We start from the raw sequence: 20,498 nt of genomic DNA, 5'->3' as shown, positions 1-20,498 counted from the left end.
AATAATGATTTACTAAAGCTTGAATACTTCTTTAGGGTTCAGGTTTTTTGGTGTTTTTGGTGTTTTTGTGTTTTTCTTAAATAAGATTACATTGTGGTTTTCTAGGTCATCCACCCTTTCCTAATCTCATGCTCTAGATGCAATATGGATTCAAATATTAACTACCACATACACCAGAAAAGTTCTCAATTTTTTTCTGTTCTGAAGAACAACCCAAGAAGGAGGGTTCTTAAACAAACCCACATTTACTGATCAGGTTCAGCGAGAGAGTGCCTTGAAATTTCTGTGGAAAGCAAGAAAAAATTAGATTTAATATGTAGTTGAGTACATTATAATAAGGAAAACAAAAATACCCAGTTCCAGGAGCCAAGTTAATCAGATCCCAAGTACCAAGAAGTACCACAAAGTCCCTGCTTTAGAGATGACCAGAAAAACCTTCTCCTTGTGCAGATCAACCTGCAAACTCAGTTTGAGCCTTGCAACAGAACCAGTCATGAAAAACTATGTGGGGACAACTTCTGGTGGGAACTGAACTTATTCAAAGATGTGAACAAGCCTTGGCTTGGCTTGAACATTTAATTTTGGGAAGGGTGGAGATGGGTGGCAAGGGCTCAGTGTCTGTCCCTGCGCTCGGATGAGCTGGTGACTCAGGAGAAATGGAGTGAACAAGAGTGGTAGACAATGCAACAACGGGTGGGAGCTGCCCCAGGCAAGCCTGAGCACCTCTGTATCAGATTTATGCTCTCCAGGGGGCTGTAGCAAACATCAGGGCCCACAGCCAGCTCTTACTCCCACTAATGACATTTTTAGAGGGTGAAGACCTCATTGAGTCCATTGATGTTGACCCACGGGGCCAACACTTTCTCTGTGCTGCTCAGTGAATTAGGCACGCAAGTGCTATTAATGAGAACAGGAGATGTGTATATCCAGTTTCTCACTCCCAGAGTGGCTAATACACCCCATAATTTGAGAGAATTATGTCTTAAAGGCTATGCTACAATAGGGAAATCACTCGTGATGAACCAATGTTCAAGTGGTGGGAAAAGCTTTGTTCAAATGTCGAACGAATTCCTCTAACGTGGACGTTTGAGCAAGTTTTGGATGAAAATCTCACACTCAGAAACACCTCATTTAAAATAAGAGCTTATATCTCAGGCGCTCTGGAATACAGAAATGAGGAGGCCCATTCCTGTGAAGTGCCTGTCTCAATTCTTTTTGTCTGGAATGTGCTGCCCTACTTAATTAAAAAAAAAAAAAAAACACCAAAAAAAACACCTAAAACATGGACATTTAGGGTTTTTTAAGCGAATATAATGATTAAGAGTGGGATTTCTGTGCTGCTTTTTGCAAGAAGAGGTGGATACCCATAAAAATCCCGGTGACCTACCACCAATGCCATTATTTTAACTGACATCTGTGAGCATATTTTCTTAGGTCGCATCAAGACAGATGAGGGCCCTTTGTGCCCTTCTGACAGTGATGGCAATCATTAAAGATTTACCAGGGTCATTAAAATGAGAAACAGCAGTAATGCAGAGCTGGATATCACCATCCCATGTGGATTCCACTGAAGTACAAAGAAAGCCAGCACGGAATAAGCCGAGATCCTGCACTGCCACCTTAACTTCATTGTACAGGAGAAAAAAGATCACCAGCTTGTCTAAAACACACGAGAGAAGCACATTTCACTTATAGGGAGGCATTGCCAGTAAAGGACACAACATTTCCCTCTTGGTTAGAGGAGGTGAGATCTGAGGGGGACCCGGTGTCGTTGTGTTAGTGCCAGCCCAGAAAATGTCCCTGCCACATTCTCCTGGGCCACTCCTGCATGGGAGACCTTGAGGTGGAGCTGCCAGGCACAGCCCACCCACCTTTGCTTGCTGAGAGCGAGCAAAACAATTCCCAAGTCAGGAGGTTGCATCTGAGAGCCTGGCCAAGCCTGGGGACTCTTCTCACAGCTCCTGCCTTCCTCTCACTGCTCTGTCCTCTGAGCATGAACCAGATTTTTCGCTGTTCATTACTGGCTGTACAAATCCAGTGTTGAAGCATCATCCCACCATCCCTTTGAAATGCAATCCTGATGAAGGCACTGGGGTTGTTTTTAGCAAAGATCAAAAGAAAGCAAAAGAAACCAACAGCTGCAGATTTAATCAGCTTTTAACATGTTTAACTACAAGCCTGATGAAGGCACACACCTTGCCAGAGCAGTTATATGTAAATTATTCTAAGGGTAAAAAAAGAGGAAATTTTCTAAAATTATTATCGCACATGTGTTCCATTATTATAATACCTTGTGAACTGACATCACAAAAATTGCTGGGAAAAAAAAAGGTACACAAGGCTTCTAACCTTGCTTTGATTCTCCTGTTCATTCTATCAAATGAAGCAGGAAAGCGATCTCCTACGGAAATCAGTCACCGCTCTTGTTTTAATCCCCCCACCTTTGATTTCCTGAGCAGCTCAGATTAAAGATAGACCTTTCTCCTGTGTGTGATGTGGTGCCTGGCTGTGGGCAGGAGCAGCACAAAGCCCTTTGTCTGCCAGGGCTGTGCTGAGCAGCCAGCCCTCATCCCAGAGACAGTGCCAGGCTGCTCTGTGCTGCTGGAAATATGTTCCCTGTCAGTCACCTGAAAAATGAAACAACTCACAGCACCGGGCAAGGGGGGCAAAAATAATCACGGGTTAAAAATAAACACGGTGGAGATCGCTCTGGGCATGCAAACACACACTCATGCACACCTTCCTTTGTAAAAAAAGAGGAATAATACACAGCAGCTCTGAATGCTCCACTTGAGCCAATTACATGTGAGCACTCTCCTGCATTATGGATGTTGGGTTTGCTGGAGCTGCGGCGCTCCGGAGCTCACGTCCCTTCCGAGATAACTTTTGCCAGTCATGCATATCCCAGTGAAAACAGAAACACCAAACCCAAACACTTCATGCTCCTATCTCCTCACACCTGATACCTTGGTCCTTCGGAGTCAGACATAATTATCACATGATGCACAAGGCTGAACATGTTTTAAACATATGTTTGACATGGTGCAATCAATCCCAGCGCAGCTGATAGTGCTGATAGCCGGTGTGCACTGGCAATGCCCCCCCAGGCTGGTGCAGTGCTGAGATAAACGCGCTTCCCGGGTCACTGGAGGCACTCACTTCACCTCCTGCCTCGTGATACTTCCAAGGAGCGTGTTATCTCGGGGTAACACATGTCTGCTGCTACCTGGCTCTTTAATTACTGCGCACAAAATTCCAAATCAGAGTAATTGGCATCTCAAGGCATCGCAGGGTCCTCCCGATGTAAGCGAGCAACTGATGCAGGAAACAGCATGACCTTGATAGAGATTTCTCCCCAAACCCGATGGCACCTCACGACTTCCGAGCACAACCTGATGAAGAAAACAATATAAACATTGCAATTACATTTTAAGCTTCAAAATTCACAATGGTTTGCAATTATTTTTTAATGCGTATTTTCTCTATACAAAAGGTGGATTTTTTGGGAAATGCACATCTCTCTAAATACTTTGCTTAGGTCATTTCTTAGCCTCAGTCATTCTTAATTGTAGCTTTGCATTTTATATATACAAACACACACATTCACACTAAGGTTGGGATAGGGGAGGCCCAGTCCTGAGTCTGGAGTGGAACCAGCACACACAGACACAGATTTGCACCTGAAGATCTGCTCTCTGGGTTTGAACTTTGAAAACACTGAGCACCTGCAGGAGAGAATCTTGCTACAGACACCCAACTGGTTGTACACTTCTTTTAGGGAGAAACTTGGTCTTGGAGTTGAGATGCATCTCCTCCTGATCCAACCCATTCTGAGAAGAAACAGGATCCATGGTCAGTTGCAGTTATCCATCACTCCAGAAAGAAGTAAGGGAGCAATCACCTCATTATCCATGTGCTTCCAGGTAGCTCAGAAAAAAAAAAAATCAGTAATTCAGTCGTATCAGATTTTCACTGATTTTTTTTTTTTAATACTCAAATATTGGGAAATGCAGAGACACATTCACTTACTATAAATCAGGAACTTTGTGAGAAAATGAGGAACTTCATGGAAACAGAAAGCTTCATATAATCTCTGTGCTGTTCTGAACTATGGCAGCACCACCAGTTCTATTTTGACCCCGAGAGCAATAGGTCCTGACTTGTCATGGGATGAAAATCCATCACTTGAATTGCTTGATATTTGGGATGGCAATCCATTATCCAGGCTGCCTGATACACTGCACACCGGACAATATCTTACCATAGCTCTCTGAAGGAAGAGAAGGAATAATTTAAAAAAAAGTATAAATAAATAAACAAAAATATACAGAGAGCCCTACAGAATCAATAAAGGGGGTTTCTTGCAGTCCCCAAACCAAGAGCAGGTTCATTAATACCTAACCCCAACCTGAGAGATGTTTGTGCAACTCATTCTTTTACATAATCAGAACTGCCTTAGCATAAATGAGCAGCCAAGACACAGTAACATTTATAACTAAATAAAGGTTTCAAAAGTGTCAACGTCAATTAGCTCTTAAAATACAATAGTCACAATAATATATTTTTATTTTTTCCTAGAATCAGGTTATCTTCTAGAGATACATGAGCCCTTCCAATCAATTATTTATAAACACATGCAACTTGAATTCTATTTATTTATTTATTTATTTATTAACGTGGACAGTGGTTTTCAAGACATCTAAACCAACCAGGATTCCATGATTTCTCTGATAATTGCTCTTCTCTTCAATACTTTTGTTTGGTTGGTTGGTTTTTTTGTGTGTTTGTTTTGGTTTTGTTTTTTTGGTTTTGTTTTTTTGGTTTTTTGGGGTTTTTTTTTTGTGTGTGTGTTTGTAATTAAAAGTAATTTATGAAGATACCCAGCCCTACAAACTGGAATTTAGTGTCTATTTACAAGTTGAACTGCCAGGTTGAGACAAACTAAAATGGCTGAATCAAAACTAAACTGGCTCCTCACAATTTTCTTGTGCAAACCAGTGTTTCTGAGGACCTCATATCAGTGCTGAAGGCATTTTAGGGGTTTTCCTTTGGCCTACAGTCTGCCTGCCTGAACATCCCCACTGTTCCCATGGCTCTGAGATGGTTTAAAAAGACAACTGCATTAATTTCTCATTTCTGAGGAGCAGTTAATTCCCCCCTTGAAAGGGAGGTATTTCACCCATAATAAAGAGGCTGTTTGTAGGATCACACACTCACACAAAAAAACCCAGCCAACCTAACCCAACCTACCCCAAACATACAAGGAAAAAGCCATCAAATCCACATCCTTTTCTCTCTTGGATGGATATTTTTCAGCTCTAAAAGGTGTTGCCACAACTCTTGCCCACCTGTGATTTTTCAGTGTCGCTTTCCATTATGATCCTTCTCAGCTGCAAGAAAGGAGAAGAATTTATGAGCTCTTTCACAAAGGATTCAGTTTTACTTTACTCAGGATGAGAAATTAAGGATGCCCTGACTGACAGCATGTGGTTTCTATTTCTGTTTATAAGCAGCCTTACAATAGTAGGTCAAAAGGATTAGAGGAAGGTCAGTGTTACTGTTTCTAGAGGAAAGCAGGAATTTCAGGTTCCCTTCAATGCTCTTGCTTTCCAAAGAAAGTGGAAATCTTTATATGACAGGGTTTTTCAAACATGTGCTCTTGTTCACTTTTTCTTTAGTAATTGAAGTAAAGGAGAGAGCTGTGGGATTATTTACTTTTTTTTTTTTTTTTCCACTTTCATCTATTACAAAATAAGCATTGTACACAGAAGGGAAAAAGTTAATTTGCTGCCTGATATAGGCCTTAAATTTTTTTGTAACTACAAAGAAAAGAAACAATAATATCAGTAACAGCACATATACTATTTAAGGCATGGAGAAGCTATAATATCTCTAAGCAACATCACAAATACCATAAAAGAGCAGAAAGTTCTCTGCAGTTCAGAGTTTTCATTTTCCAGCCTCTCACAACAGCCTGACCTTGCTGTTCAGCAGCACCATAGGTGAAAAACCTGCTCAATTCATGTGGTTTTACATCAGTTATTGATATATTGACAACTTGCAAATAAATGCCAATCTTTGGCCTGTCGATGCAGATCAATTCCAACAAACAGAGCAGGTGAAACCATTATTATGGGCACTTGAGAAATGTTAATTTGTGCTCACAAACATCCAGGCTTCACGCTGATCTTTCATTTCTTTTCAAGCCGAGGCCTTTTTCCAAAGTTTCCCTGCAATTCCCTGTTTTTTGTTTAATTCTGCTGATGGCTGACTCCCTGTTTAGCATGATGGGTGTTCGATGTGAGTGGAGAAAGTGCATCCTCTACACAGCAAGAGCAAATGGGGCCCATTTGAATTTTCTGAATTGCACAGAAATAGCTCCTAATAGAGTGAGTGCAAGCCTCACTCTATTAGGAGCTATTTCTCCCTCCAGAAAAAAAAATTTAAAAATACTGTAATGCTCCAGTTGCTCTTAATGGTTGAAAAATCAGGTTCCCCTGGGTGAGAAGATAAGCTGAGAGGATTTTTAATTAAAGCTCACTCTTCCTCATCTTTATCCCAAAAGTCTGCTTCGTGCTACAACCCAATCATTCCCTGGCACTCCAGATTGTCTTGCAGGCTACCTGGGTGCTCTCTTTCAGAAAAAAAAAAAAAAAAAAAAGATTGCACACCCCAGACACCTCCTGAATTCAGCTAAACAAACACATTTGTGCCAACCAACCTGCAATATGACACTGTTCCTCTGCTGCATGAGATGGATGCAGTACACTTGAGATTGATCCAGCCAAAAACCCTTCCAAAAACCCAGCAACGTTCCAGGTGGGAAGGGCTCAAGTTAGGGGCAGCCACTACGATGCCAAGCAGCAAAACATGCTTCCAGCAGGCTCCAAAACATCATGTACACATCCTCTGGTTCTTTGTCCTTGGATGATTTCACCCTGGAAGTGCAGATTTGCAGAAGGAAGGGATGGAATGAAAGAGAATAATTGAGTGGGAATAAATTTAAAGATCCATCAAAGCAGCGCAAACCACCTAAAGAATCAGGGCTTGTCCAGGGACTCCACTGAAGTCGCTCAAGGCATGGAATTTATCCCAAAGGCCAGGAATATCACTGATCAGAGCTAAGCCAAAATTAACAACTGGCAGGTAGAAACCAGTGCCCATTAATCCAATACTCACCCAACCCCAAAATTCTGCTTGCAAAGGCAGAGTTACCCTGCTCCTCAGTGAAAGCTGCACTTTCTTTTTTTTGCACAGATTCCATGGATGCATCTGGCTGTGCTCACAGCTGTAGCAAGAAAAAAAAAAAATAAAGTGGGCGAAAGTCTTGAGAAAATCTAGAAATCTCACTTATTGTTGCCTTTAATGGCAGTGTGTGGTATGTAAATAACCTACTTGTGTAGGTTTTTTACATGAAAATAACTGAAGGAGCAAAAAGAGCATAAAAAGAACCAGCCAAAGCCTAGACAAAGTAGGGCTGTGTATTTAAAGGAGAATACTTAAATATGGTGAACTGAGCTTTTTTTATTTGCCTTTTCCTCAGTCTGTGTTTATATCATGGGGTTTTTGGAGGTGAGGAAGGTACCGGGACATTGGGGACAAAATTTTCACTGCTTTTCTCCCTCTCCCATTTTTAACATATGTTTTGTTTAGATAATGTTTTGTTTAAATTGGCCGGGGTTTTTAATTATTATTTTTACCACAACCTTGTTTATGCTGCAATTTTCATGCTTTTGCCCTGAACTCCTTTGATTACTCATCATATTTTTATGACTTCCATTTGCAGCACTGTTATCTTTTGATCTTCTTCTGTTTGCCCGTATGTTTAAAGATTTCCAAACTAATTAAGACAATTAACAAAACAACAACAAAAAAAGACTAACTGCATTCATAAATGAGACATGGCACTTCTGATTAGCAGGTGGCTCCTTTCTGGTTTGGATACATAAAAGCAGATGGAAATGTGGCAGACTTAGTTATATTTAATGTGCCCACTTCCTTCCAGACTGCTCCTCTTTCCAGCTAATGACAGTAAAACCTATAAAATCTTCAGATTACTCTTTTTTTTTTTTTTTCCATTTCTCATTTGAAATCCTGGCCATTCTTGACTAAGAGTTTCCAAACGGTTTTTCATTAATGCTTTCTTATTTCTATTTGCAGGCTTTAAGGTGCTTGGAAGAACAAGAGGATCAGAAATACTCAAAAATAAGAAATCTGCTCCTCAATTTGATGCACAATCAATGGGATAAATAATTTTTAGTGATTGACTTTTAAAGAAAAGGTGGTTAAAAAGACAGCTTCTGTTCTTATTTTTTGTCATATTTCCATATAAAAGCAGACATTTATCACTGCTGTCCCTATATCCAAGGTCATTTTTTTTTATTTTCACATATTTTCTTCAGTGCCCCAAAATCTCTTTTCATAATGCATAATTATCTCTTAACTAAATGCATTGAGGATATAAAGAAGCAATTTCTTTGTTGCCCTGACAATCTATGACAATTTTAGCACTGCACAAGTGGGAAAAAAAAAACAAACAAAACCAATAAAAATAACAGTATAACCACATGGCAGTGTGGGAAATTACCAATTAAGGATGTCTGAGGAACATTAGTAACTTTTAAATTTCATACCTAAAATAAATACACTGCCTTGAAGTTCAGGAAAACAATTTCACAGTTTAAGTGTGTTTGGAGAAAAGAAGTTCAACATGAATCCAACTTTGACCACTCTTAAGTTTCAGCTCTTATGTATAAAACTCTTTTCTATACACTTACATGAGAATAGCGCTGCAAAAGATTATCTGGGATTTATGCAAGTAAATTTTGTTCCTAGTAGCCCAAATGATCTACTTGATGCTAACTTTTGGATGGTGTAGCACTTTTAAGTGGAGGTATTTCAGAGCAAGTGAGTGAAGCAAAAAAAAAGTAAAATATCAGACCATAGAGATTAAAATATGTTGAAGCAAAGAACCTGAAGTCCTTCCCTACCAAATTCTGGTGCTGTGATTGTCTTCAATAACTCTGACCACACAATTTTTATGTAAGAATATAAGAAAGCAGTGAAAATTTTGGGATATCTGGTGCCTGTCAGCTTCATTTTTGTTGTATCATGCAACCGAAAGCTGGTTAGAGGAAAATACAGACCGAATGGGACACAACATTTGTTGTTTAGAGAAATGTGAAAAAAAGAACAAAAAAATCAGCTGATAAACATGACAGGGTGGTGATGGTCCAGATTGTCACCTGCATCCAAGAGCAAGAAGGATTCCCCCCGCCTAACTCTGGGTCCCTTTTATCTAAGTTCTGCTCCATTCAGAGACACACACAAACAATAGGGCTGAAATGCAAAGATGTGTAGCTTTTCACAGAGCAGTAATGACAAAGTGTCCAAAAACCCTACCACAATTAAAAGGACTGCCACAGCATTCAGATTAGAAAAATGTGACACTGGGGGATTTCCTGAATTCAGAGCATGTAACATAGCCAGTAAATTGTAGTGAATAACAGAATGCTAGGACTCTAAAATAACTCCAGACTGCCTTGTCTTAACTTCTTATTCAAGATATCTGTCTTCAGCAAAATGTTTAGATGCATAAGGACATGAGGATTTCATGAGTTCAGCTCCATAAAAATATCTATTTGCTGTTCAATAAACAAAACCTGAAAGTTATGCTGGCCAATAAATCTGAGTAAGTGCTCTTAGTGCAGATGCTATTGAGCACCAGCATCCTGCATCAGCTGTAAGGAACAGGATGACTCAGGGCATTGGTAATGGGACCCAGAGCCTTTCACCCCTGGGTCAATAGTTACAATCTGAACCGGGCCAGGAGTCAATGCCATGTCAGCCCCGTCTGCTGCCCACAGCCAAATCAGTCTGTGGCCTCCAGACAGCTCCTGCACAAGAAACACTGGAACCACAACAGGCAGGAGAGAAACCCCTGGCACTGATATCTGGCACCAGCAGAAGTATGGGAAAGCCAAGATGCTGTCTGGGGAAATATGTGATGCTTTTAAAATATGTAGGGGGAAGTGTTTCAGTAAAGAAGTAAAGGGGAAATGGTTTGCAGCAACTTTTCATCTTTCTGTGGTGCTGGCAGCTCTTGTGGGCTTGAAGCTACTTGAATTTTCAAACGTTCACCACTCACACAGAATATCAGACAAGGCAAATTTTGTGTCCCATAAATACTGGGAATCCACAACCTGCACACATCAATACACTCTGTGATGTCACCTCTGTAACTACACACAACCTTCAGCTGCTCTGACACAGCTCACACCTGCAGAGGGATGTGTGTCACCATCACAATAACAGGCATTCAGACTTATTTTCAGATCTCTTAACAGCTTTTTTTGAGGGTTTCCAGGGGTTTGCTCCATATTCTGATCTCTGTGTGTCATTGTGCAGCCTCAACTTGCTGCTCCATCGCATCCACCTCCACTCCCAAGGCAACAAACTGCACTGCACAGTCTTTGCAGAGTTTAAATTCCAAAATATTGAACACCGCTGCTCACACAGTGACAGACTTTCCACTATGGAGAGGCTAACAATGAATAAATATCAAAAATATGAAAGGAAAAAGAAAGAGTTCAGTCATTTTGTATGGATTTGAAACACCTTTAACTCCACCACCACGAAGAATATCAGAGAAAAAGACATCAGGATTACCTTTATCTGGGACACAGGGTACTGATGGGCAGACAGGTCTTTTCTGGAAAGAGCATCTGGATGAATTTATTCTGGTGTTTATTGTTAAATTCCAAGAACAAGCACTGGAAGCCCTGTTAATCTTTAGCTGTGATGCCACTGACAAACCTATAAACCTGGAAAATACTCCAGTGTCTCAGCTCATCAGGCAAATTGTTTTTAATCACCAGAGTAAATGTATCAGATTATCAGAAACCTCCCTACAACCACATGGATGGACTTTATTTACTACGGTTAACAGTACTCTGAGTGAGCCAATATGATTTCTTTAGATGTTCTGTACCTTTTAAATCTATAAAAGTTCAGATACGTTAAGCAGGAATTTCTAAGATAATTTATTTTCCTTTTCATGACTTTCTACAATAACTTATTTCCCTTTCATCAAACCTGCACTATTTACCTGGATTACCAAATGACAAAGGTCAGCTAACAGAAATTAAGCATGTTGGTCCCCTCTAACCTCCACAGCATTTTTATTTTTGAGTGCTTCTTTATAGCAAGATGTTATAAGTAGTAAACATTATTAATATTTTTCTTCATGTCTATGGAAGTTTTATTTGTATGAGTAAAACGTATGGAAATGTTTTTGTTGAGTGGAAATTAAGCTTTGACTATCTTTTCTTCACCCACGCTTTGAATGCAAAAATACTCTTCTGGTGATGAAAAATAAAGTTCGTTTCTTAATTTTCAATATTTTCTCCTACTTTATGCTAATACTTATGAAGACTGGCAGGTTCTGTACCAAGCAATAGTTTTAAGTAGAACAGTAAGAAAATTAATTTTTTGGTTGACTAGTGGGATTTTTTAAAAATTCCCTTTAAAATGAAATTTAAATAAGAATGTAACTCCAAAAAGAAAAACATTAAAAACAATTCTTAGGTGGGTTTCTTCTCCCCATCCCCACCATTCATTTTGGAGTAGGCAAAGACAAAAAGACGTAAGGAACAAAATAATATATTTTGAAACTGGTGTGACATCAGCCAGTGCCAGTCAGCAGAAGAGGCATTTGTCTTTCTCAGCTCTCCCTGGAGATTTTTGGTGCAGGCAGATTTATGAGGTCAACAACAGGATTTTGGCACCTGTTTTCCCAGCAGTTTTTTTAATGAGAGCAGAGCATCCAAATCCTCTTTGGACAGCTTTCAAAACAGCAGCCCCAGCTTCTTCATTAAGATTTTTGGGGGACACAAAGCTGGCCAATTCCAGTGCTCAGGGCCACGAGGACCACTCCAGGGTGGGGCAGCCACGGGACAACCAGAGGGGAAGAGAGAGGCACAAACCAGAGCTGGGGTTGTTCCTGAGCCCCCTGCTCTGATGGGGGTCTCTCACCCTCGTGAGGACCCCCCAGCACCACTGGGAATTAGGAATGCCCATGCTTGGTTGGCAAAACACCCCCCCTCAAAAACCTCTTCCCAGCCCTGAACTACCCAATTTCTACCCTCTGGAAATGCATCCCACTTCCCTCTGACCCCACCCCTCTCTTCTATATTTTACTTTAAGTTTCAATAGGTACATATAGAGGAAAATTATGCCCTGCGTTCAGTTTTCTGAATTTGTCTATTAATATTTCATCTTTTGCTGTTGCACATGCACCTTATACCTTTGTAAGTGCCTTTTCCTGCAGCTGCCATGCAAATAACTGTATATTTTAGATGGCTGAGATCATACCTAACTGAGTTTCCAAATTTGACTTACGATCTGGCCAAGAGGTGAGCTGAGTTTCCCCCACCAGCATTGTCGCTTCCTCAGCCTGTGAGGCTATTCCCTGGCCTGTGACAACATGGGGAAAGGAAAAGGGGCAGAAAAGGGGAAATCAGAGAGCTTTATGGCTCTCTCCCACAACCAATGCATCCTTGCTGAATTGAGGGACATCATTCCCAGAGACCAGCACAAATACATTTCTCACGGGCATTTGCCTAAATCAAATTATCAGCTGCTTGTTGGGTTTTGGGGCTTTTTTTAAGCAGTCCTTTTTGCTATTCATAATCTCTCTGAAGATAATTCATGGCGTTTTGTCCAGCTTTTTCAGCTTGTGGAGCAGAGCTGGCTGAACTCCTCGCAGTGGGCACTGGATTCAATGCAGGTAAGGGTTATGAATGGTGAGCTGTAATTTACTGACAGAGGCAGGGAGGAGACAGAGGGCATGGTGTGGTTTTCAAGGCATGAATTAGAGTTCTCTGATGAAATGGGGGTGCCTTGAGCTGATTAAATTATAAGAAATGCACACCTGGGCCGCATAAAGATCCGACGTCCTCTCCCAGGGGTTTGACTGATAATACAAGTGATGTACATCATCATTTCTGCATCATCTGAAAGTTCAATATGTGCAATTGTGAGTTGCTTTTCTTCTCTGAAACGGCAAACACAGCAAAATTGCAGGCTTGGTGCCGCTGGTGAGTCATTGTTGGCCGGCTGGGTCCGTATTACAATGGCCATGCACAAAGAGAACCGCGACACCCCAGTTTTCCATCATTATCTGCTTCCTTTTCAGTTGTTTCCACAGCTGAGCGGCTCAGACAGAGCCTGGGTCAAGTAGCAGGGGGAGGAGGAGTTGAAATGGTAGCTTTTAAGGGAGATGAGTTAGGTATGATCTCAGCCGTCTAAAATACACAGCTATTTGCACGGCAGCTGCAGAAAGGGACCTTACAAATGTAGAAGGTACACGTGCAACAGCAAAAGATCCAACATTAACAGGAAAAAATGCAGAAAAATGAACACTTTAAGTAGCAGGGCATCACTTTCCTCTATATGCACACCTCTTGAAATTTAGACTACAATACAGAAGGGAATTTAGCCCATTTTGCTAAAATGGCAGCTAAAGGTACCTTAATATCCACTGAAAAAAAGTCAGCAGTTCTGTTGCTGAAGCACTCCATTGCCAATGGTTTCTTCTTTAATCTTGTTTTCATCACAGCTCCAGAAGTCTGGAATGTAAATGTAGACACACTATTCTTTTCAGACACTCCAAATCTGAATTTTAAAACCCCAAATCTTCTAAACTGGAGCTTAATGGCGCTTATTAAACAATTGAAATCAAATCAATTACCAAAATAATGTATTTCTTCTTTAGAATTAAAGTGGGGGGAGTTGAAGAGAAACATCCCTGCTTACTAGATCAAACAGAGTAATAGTCATATTTTTAACATTAGAAACCAAATATGTTTTGGGGAAAAAAGCCTATGAAAGGATAACCTGCAGTGCATAATATATACTTGCATAAAAAGGTCAAACTTGATGGGCACTATCACCTTGGAGAGAATGAACTCTTTGAATCAGGCTCATACTCCCTCTTTTAATCTTGAAAAAACACATTCCTCTAAGTCCAAGCCCTGTGCTAAACACCACACAGCGTCCCTGGGATGCACAACAAGGCCTGGACTGGGCTGATTGGTTACACAGCCCCTACACGTGGCCAGGGGAGCATTTCTCACAGGTTGTTGGGCATTGAAATATCACCTGGATAGATCTGATATCCCTATTGCAAAGAGGAGATATCAGTAAAACGCATGATAGCAAACAAATTTTGATATTTTGTCTGACAGTGGGCAACCACTGTTATTGGCTTCACAAAAGAAAAGGGAAAACAGGCACAGATTTGTTCCCAATTTTGCTGATGTAACAGTAAAACCCTCTTTAGTTACAAGCAGAAATTTTCTTCTCTAATGTATGAAACCTTCAAGGGTGAGGAATTTATTTTAACATAACTTCATCCTAATTAGAGGAGGAAAGCAACCAGCCCCTGGTCCCGGGGCTTAGCATAATTTCTTCTCCGAATAAAACTGAGAGCCATCCTTTTCTCCATGAGATGAAGTGAAAATAAGGAAATTTGAGAACCTGTAGCAGTCAGATTTAAGCTACAAACAATACCAGCTCTTTTGCTGTAAGCACTCACCATTTGTTTCTTCAGGGATTGATACAAAGGGAGAAATCCAGTTTGGAGTAATCAGGTGGAAAATCACATGGAAATGCCTGGACAAGCGCTCTGACTAGAGAGAAAATAATTGCGTATTGCATTATTTTTCTTCAGACCACAGAACCAGCTGAGAGACAATATATTGGTTTTGGAGTCTGGATTTCTATTTTTCCCCCTGAACTAGACAGAAAGGTATATTAAATCAATGTTTATGAATAAGAGCTAGTTAAATTTTTAAATTATTTTAGGCAGAGGACACTTCCACGATCTACAATAAGACATTGAGTCCTGGCAATATATGGTTGTGGGATACAAAAAAAAAAAAAGTCTTACTGTCCCTCAGTAAATAAACATTATAAACATTTTCAGCCTTCCCAGCAGTGACAGCAGTCTGGACAAAATCACTGCACTCCAGCTGGTGCTTTAGCAACGTTGTTGTTTTGGTTTTTTTTTTTTCCCCAGATTATGAGAAATAATCAGACAAAATAAGGCAAAGGAGCAAATGTAGATGTAAAAGTGTTGAAAGTAGGCTGGTCCTGGGAACAAATCATGAACTGGACACAAAGAACATTGAGCCATAAATGAACAAAGAAAGGCAAAACTGCTTATTTATTAAACAATGCTCTCACTTTCAGTCCACAGTATCTTAAAATTGCCTCATTGGGACCATTACCAGAGCAAATTACTGCTCAACATGAATAAATGTGGAGAAGTCTGGGTCTAAGCTTTTAAGTGGTTTGGGTTTTGGTGGGGATTTTTAACGTTTTAATGCGTTTTAAATTGTTTTTATTATTATGCACAGCTACATCATAGGGGCAATTCTCTACAGATGAGGCTGAGCTGAGCTCTCTGTTAAAAGGTCAAGGCTTGCAAGTGTTACTAATTAGGGACACAGGCACAGAGTGAGTTATGTTTCCTCAGATAAGGAAAAGGAAAGAGAACCTAGCTGTTGTTTAATATTACATGAAATCATTTGTGCTTCTCCATGGCTAGAGTTTAAAATATCATGTAACAGACATCCTGGTTCTCGAGCTGCCCTACCCTGCAGATGCGGAATCACAAATAAAATAAAATAAAATAAAAAATTTAAAAAGGCAGGTATACACTAGGCTATTTCAAACTTCAGAAGAAAGCTTATCTATCACAAAGATTTTGTCAGTCTCCCAAGAAGAAGGGCTAATGTGGGATTTCTCTATCAGAATGCAGCTCAATGAATCAGATGTTAGCATGGAGGAGGAGGAGATGGGAAAGCACCGGGTAGAGGGAAAGCAGGAGGTGATGCACAAGAGCTGAAAAGTCTATTTTGTGAGGTCAGAGAGGTGGCAGTTGAGACCACGGAATCAGAATGATCTTTTCAGGCTGCAATTCTCAGCAGGGTGAGGGATGCTCTCTTTGAAGGGAAAAAAATGTTACAACTATCACATGGTACAGCTGGTACTCAAGTGTAACTGGAAATGAGAACAGAAGTTCACCACTGCTGGCACCAGATTTCCTTACAGTGTCAGCAATGCCCGTGAATATTTGGAATTTGGGAACTGATGGCCTCTGATGGACATCCACAGTCCAGTTAGACAAAGGGTAAAATGCCTGCTACTCAACTTGTTACATTTGCTATGGGCTCACGCTTTCACTTTGTACCACTTTCAAGCAGATCAGTTACTAAAAAAGTGAAACAAAGCTTATTATTAAAAAGGCCATGTTAAAAATACCCCATCACTTATTAGAGAATGAAAGTCAATAGTTTCCTTCCAAATCGCAGGTTAACCCAGCAGGCTGAGATTCACCTCTAAGACAAACAGCCACACCTGAGTTCCTGCTACTGAGGTGATGGAGACTGTGACAATTCACAGAAGTGAATGCAGAGGTTGCACTCCTGACAGCTTTAGATTGCTTTGTCTAAATTAATAACAACTCTGAATAAAAGCCATCAAGTCCAGCTGTACAGCCTCACACTTAACTTTTCCATTAGTGTCACTGGCCTCCCAGGGGTCTCTTCTTGTACTTCGTATGTTTATGGACAAGACATAAATGACCCTGTATGCATCAGCTGGTCTCAGTGAGCATCTCTCCGGCTCTCCTCCTCTGCTATCCATCAAAACTCTTCCCTGTGATTACACCACACGCCAGAAACACAGTCATACCTTGAAATGCTAAATGAAAGGCCTAGCAGCTAATCTGGGAATGCTCACCCGTGCGGGCTCGGTGTGAAGCAGGGGAACAGCAGCTGATGAGGCCGGTGCACCTGCGCCTGTGAGTGGCACAAGTGCCTCTTGCAGGCAGATTCCCTCCCGCTTCCCACTCGGCTTTTCCTTTCTCCTGCTCAGCAGGCAGGGAGTTTATGAGAAAGGGGGGGTGTGAATGATGAAGGCACACACAGAACGTGTGAAATAATAAACCTCTCACCTCCACTCGAGGCGCAGGGAGGCACAGCTCCTGTCGTGAGGCTCTGGATGCGGTGCCGAGCTCCGGCTAAAGGATCCTTGTCCAACCCGGTGTGGGGTCACCAGGCCACCTGGGGAACAAAGGAAAAGACTGAAATTAAAATCACCTCTGAGAACACCTCTTTATTCCTATGGATTGATTTATTATGTCGCTGCGACTCGAAAGATCAAATAATCAACAAGAACTGTTGTCAAATGGGCGTTTCCCAAATATATTAAGATGCTCAGTTCTAGAGTTGCACTTGGGTCCTTAAAGGAGATTTTCAGGAAGGTCTCTGGGAAAAAAAAAAAATTGCTTTTCAAAAGAGCTTGAAATTCATGACAAACTGAGCTTGGCAGTTTTCAATTACAATTCTGCTGAGGGACAAGAATTGCCCTTCACAATGCTGCCTGCTGATCTGGTTAGCAGCTTTTTGGTGGCATTTACTGTTAACTACATCATGTGGCCTGATGGGTTTATGATGTGGACAGACAAGCCCTAAAGAGTAAAACATGGCCACAGAAACCCATTCCCAGGGTGACCTATGGCAGGATTAAAGTGAGGTCTCCAAAGGTGAAAGGGGAGTGGATCCATCACCTGCTCCTTGTAAGCAACCCTTCAGGCACAGAGCTCATATCCAACACAATTAATTACCAAATCAGCTTCTGGACACAAGATAATGAAATACTGTTTATTGATTTGCATTTTCATTGAGAGGGAGGAAAAGAAGCCAATCAAGATGGCTTGGTGTGGAAATTTCAAAGCATTTGTCTCACATATAGATAATACATTGAGGTTTTATTGACACTCCGATAAAATCTTGCAGCCCATAAATATTAGGCTTTCTCCTTTCTACAAAAGGAAAGAAATTTCAGCACAACAAAGCATGTGTTACAGATTCTGAAATGATCCTACTTGCACACTTATTCCAGATTTCAGAGTGCCTGTTCATTTCTCTATTGTGGTGCTTACGAGAGGTTTAAACTAAATTGAAATAAAAGACAATATCAATTTAAAATGCAACACACCCCATGTTAACATAGAGTCAAAATACCTGTCTGCCTTTCAGGCAGAAAAATCCTCAGAGGAAAAGCTTTGGTGATTGGCCTAACTATGGGTTAAGTCTAAAACAAACATTGGAAATATACCAAAATTCAGCATTATTAAAATTCAGCTTGTTAAAATTTCTTTATAAAAAGAAAACATCAGAAAAAAAAGAAAAACAAAAGCATATTATAGAGCAGCTTAATGGTCTGTCCTCTAGTATAAATATAACTGTTTGTCAATATAACTATGCAAACAGACCCTGGCTTTTATTGGATATTCAGCAGTAGCAGGAAAATGCCAGAAAGAGGCAAACTCTCAGCACCAAACACTTACAAAACTTTTTGCCATGCTGCTCATTCTGTTTGGAGGTGTCAACAAACACTGCAAAAGTTTCTGGGAAAATTTCCCCTTGTGTAAAAGGAGTTTAAGAAATTAAAACACCCTCCGAATATTCAAGGCAGTAACAAAAGCCAGGATGGAATTAGTCCAACAAAAACTTTCACACGAGCAGGACATACCCCTGTTTGTCTGGGATCTAGCAATTAAATATTTTTCTATTTTCTTCCCTAAAATTTGCAATGTTTTTATCAGGCATAATTTTGCTTGATGCACTTTAGATTCATGGCTCATGCACTGATTCTGCAGAAGCTGTAAAAGTACTCTGAAGTCTAGAGACACCCCCAAGTCTCTGACTTCAATGCAAATTAAGCCTGGTTTTGAATGGGTACTGCATAAAACAGGTTATCATTGCGAATATTTGGAATTCGAAACTCACTTCCCATTTCTGTCCCACAGAATTAGCATAACATTTATTGCTCCAGTGAATATTCCCTTTATATTCCTTAGAATATTCATGGAAATTAAATGGAAGAGAGGTACAATCAGCTTCATTGAAAATTCAAATGAATGTTTTCTATTTTTGGCAACACTCCTCACACATCATTAAAAACCAAAACAGTTATTCCGTGAGAAATGCAAATATAAATAAACAAACAAACAAAAAAATTCCCTGGGACTCCCTTTCCCTGCCATTGAAACTGTCTCCTCCTGCCACCCTCCCTCCTCATTCCCTGGTGACACAGGAGCCACATCCTTTTGGGACTTGCTGCTCCCAAGGGATTTGGTTGATGTGAGCCTGCAGCTTCCAGGAGAAGAAGAAAGGGCTGAGGATACAAAATGATTGCATGAAACAAGCTGATACCGGAAAGAACCGCAACCTACTCCTCCTCCCCTTATTCATTTCCTTCTCCCCTGCCAGCTGCGAGTCATGTACAATGGGCAAGTGCCTAAAAGTGGCAAAAAGAAATTTAAAAAATTAATATCATGAGGGGGTGATCCTCTCCAAAAGAAAAGTTGCAAAATAAGTGGTTGTATAAAGCCACTCAACAGCATTGAAATTCAATTTTTCCCAACTTCTGCTACTTAAAAACTGCCTTGAGATATCACTTTTCACGCTAACATCAAAACTCCTTTTTCACGTTGGGACTTGAAATCCCAGCCACGGTAAATAGACTGAACCCAATCATGAGGTCCAAGGAAGTGGCACATTCGGGTTCCACATATAAGGGAGGGGGGAAATTGTGCAGCACCTAATGCTGGCCAAAATCAAGTCACAAAGAGGAGGCAACAAGATCACCAGCTCAGCCCATTAGATACACAACTGATGCCTTGGGAAAGCTGACCTGAAACAGACTGGACAGAGCTAGAGAATAAAGCAGGTATTTACTGAAAGGCCTCCAGGATCCACCTTGGGCAGGACAAGAGCCTGACCAGGGCTGTACCCAAGGTGGACTAAGAATGGTCAAGAAATGGACAAATGGTCATGAGATCTTACATTTTCAGAAGTTTTGGTCCATTTGCATCTTGAGGTTTAATTGTCCAATTACAGCTTCAGGTTGTGAGGTCCCATCCTTCTTGTTCCTCCCTCCAGCCACCGTTGTTTGTGCTTTTGGGCCTGAAAGTTGTCCTTGGTCTTCAGCAGGAGAAGGATTTGTTTTGTGTCCCTGCCCTGTGAAGAGAGCTGAGTGACATCAAATGTGAGGCTCAGAACTACATCCCTAGGCAGCACAAAATCTGAAAAACATGAAAGTTCAAACTTAAGGCATCACAACCTGTTGAACACTGAAAATCATCTCCCACCCTGCCCAGAGTGAGAGAAGCACACGGCCTGGGGACACCTGAGTATGTCACAGTGTGCAGCAGGGAGCTGCTCCCCTAAACCAGCAGGACATTGTCCCCAGACAAATCACTCCCCTCTTCCTCATCTTTCCTAACCTTCAGTGCACACAAATCACCTTTAGTTACTTCTCCCTGAATATTTATTTGGCTTAAAATATGAAACGTTAGGACACCTCACACAACAATGAGGTTTTTTACAAAGCGACTCGGTGGAGGCCACTCGGTCAAAGCCCAG

At 40.9% G+C, this 20,498-nt stretch overlaps 1 long non-coding RNA gene across 6 annotated transcripts in view; it reads right to left on the bottom strand.

Annotated features, from left to right (window-relative positions):
* Positions 1–456: 456 nt before the first annotated feature.
* Positions 457–20,498, bottom strand: part of LOC120748985 (uncharacterized) — a 114,609-nt gene continuing 94,567 nt past the window's right edge. For 3 of the 6 annotated variants that reach the window (XR_009207560.1, XR_009207559.1, XR_005699493.2), the window contains 11 exons: positions 19,920–20,158; positions 17,021–17,129; positions 14,597–14,690; positions 13,530–13,628; positions 10,669–10,823; positions 7,180–7,288; positions 6,722–6,938; positions 5,349–5,390; positions 4,030–4,270; positions 3,726–3,830; positions 457–3,392 (listed from right to left, as the gene is read on the bottom strand). This is a non-coding gene — a long non-coding RNA (uncharacterized LOC120748985). Of the gene's footprint in view, positions 3,393–3,680; positions 3,831–4,029; positions 4,271–5,348; positions 5,391–6,721; positions 6,939–7,179; positions 7,289–10,668; positions 10,824–13,529; positions 13,629–14,596; positions 14,691–17,020; positions 17,130–19,919; positions 20,159–20,498 lie in introns of all 6 variants that reach the window. The other 3 variants (XR_009207562.1, XR_005699494.2, XR_009207561.1) reach the window with 3 other exon arrangements.

The sequence above is a fragment of the Hirundo rustica genome, chromosome 2, assembly GCF_015227805.2.
Source record: "Hirundo rustica isolate bHirRus1 chromosome 2, bHirRus1.pri.v3, whole genome shotgun sequence".
NCBI classification, from domain to species: domain Eukaryota; kingdom Metazoa; phylum Chordata; class Aves; order Passeriformes; family Hirundinidae; genus Hirundo; species Hirundo rustica.
Note: the sequence above shows the minus strand (reverse complement) of the source record. Positions and strands in the feature narration are given on the sequence as shown.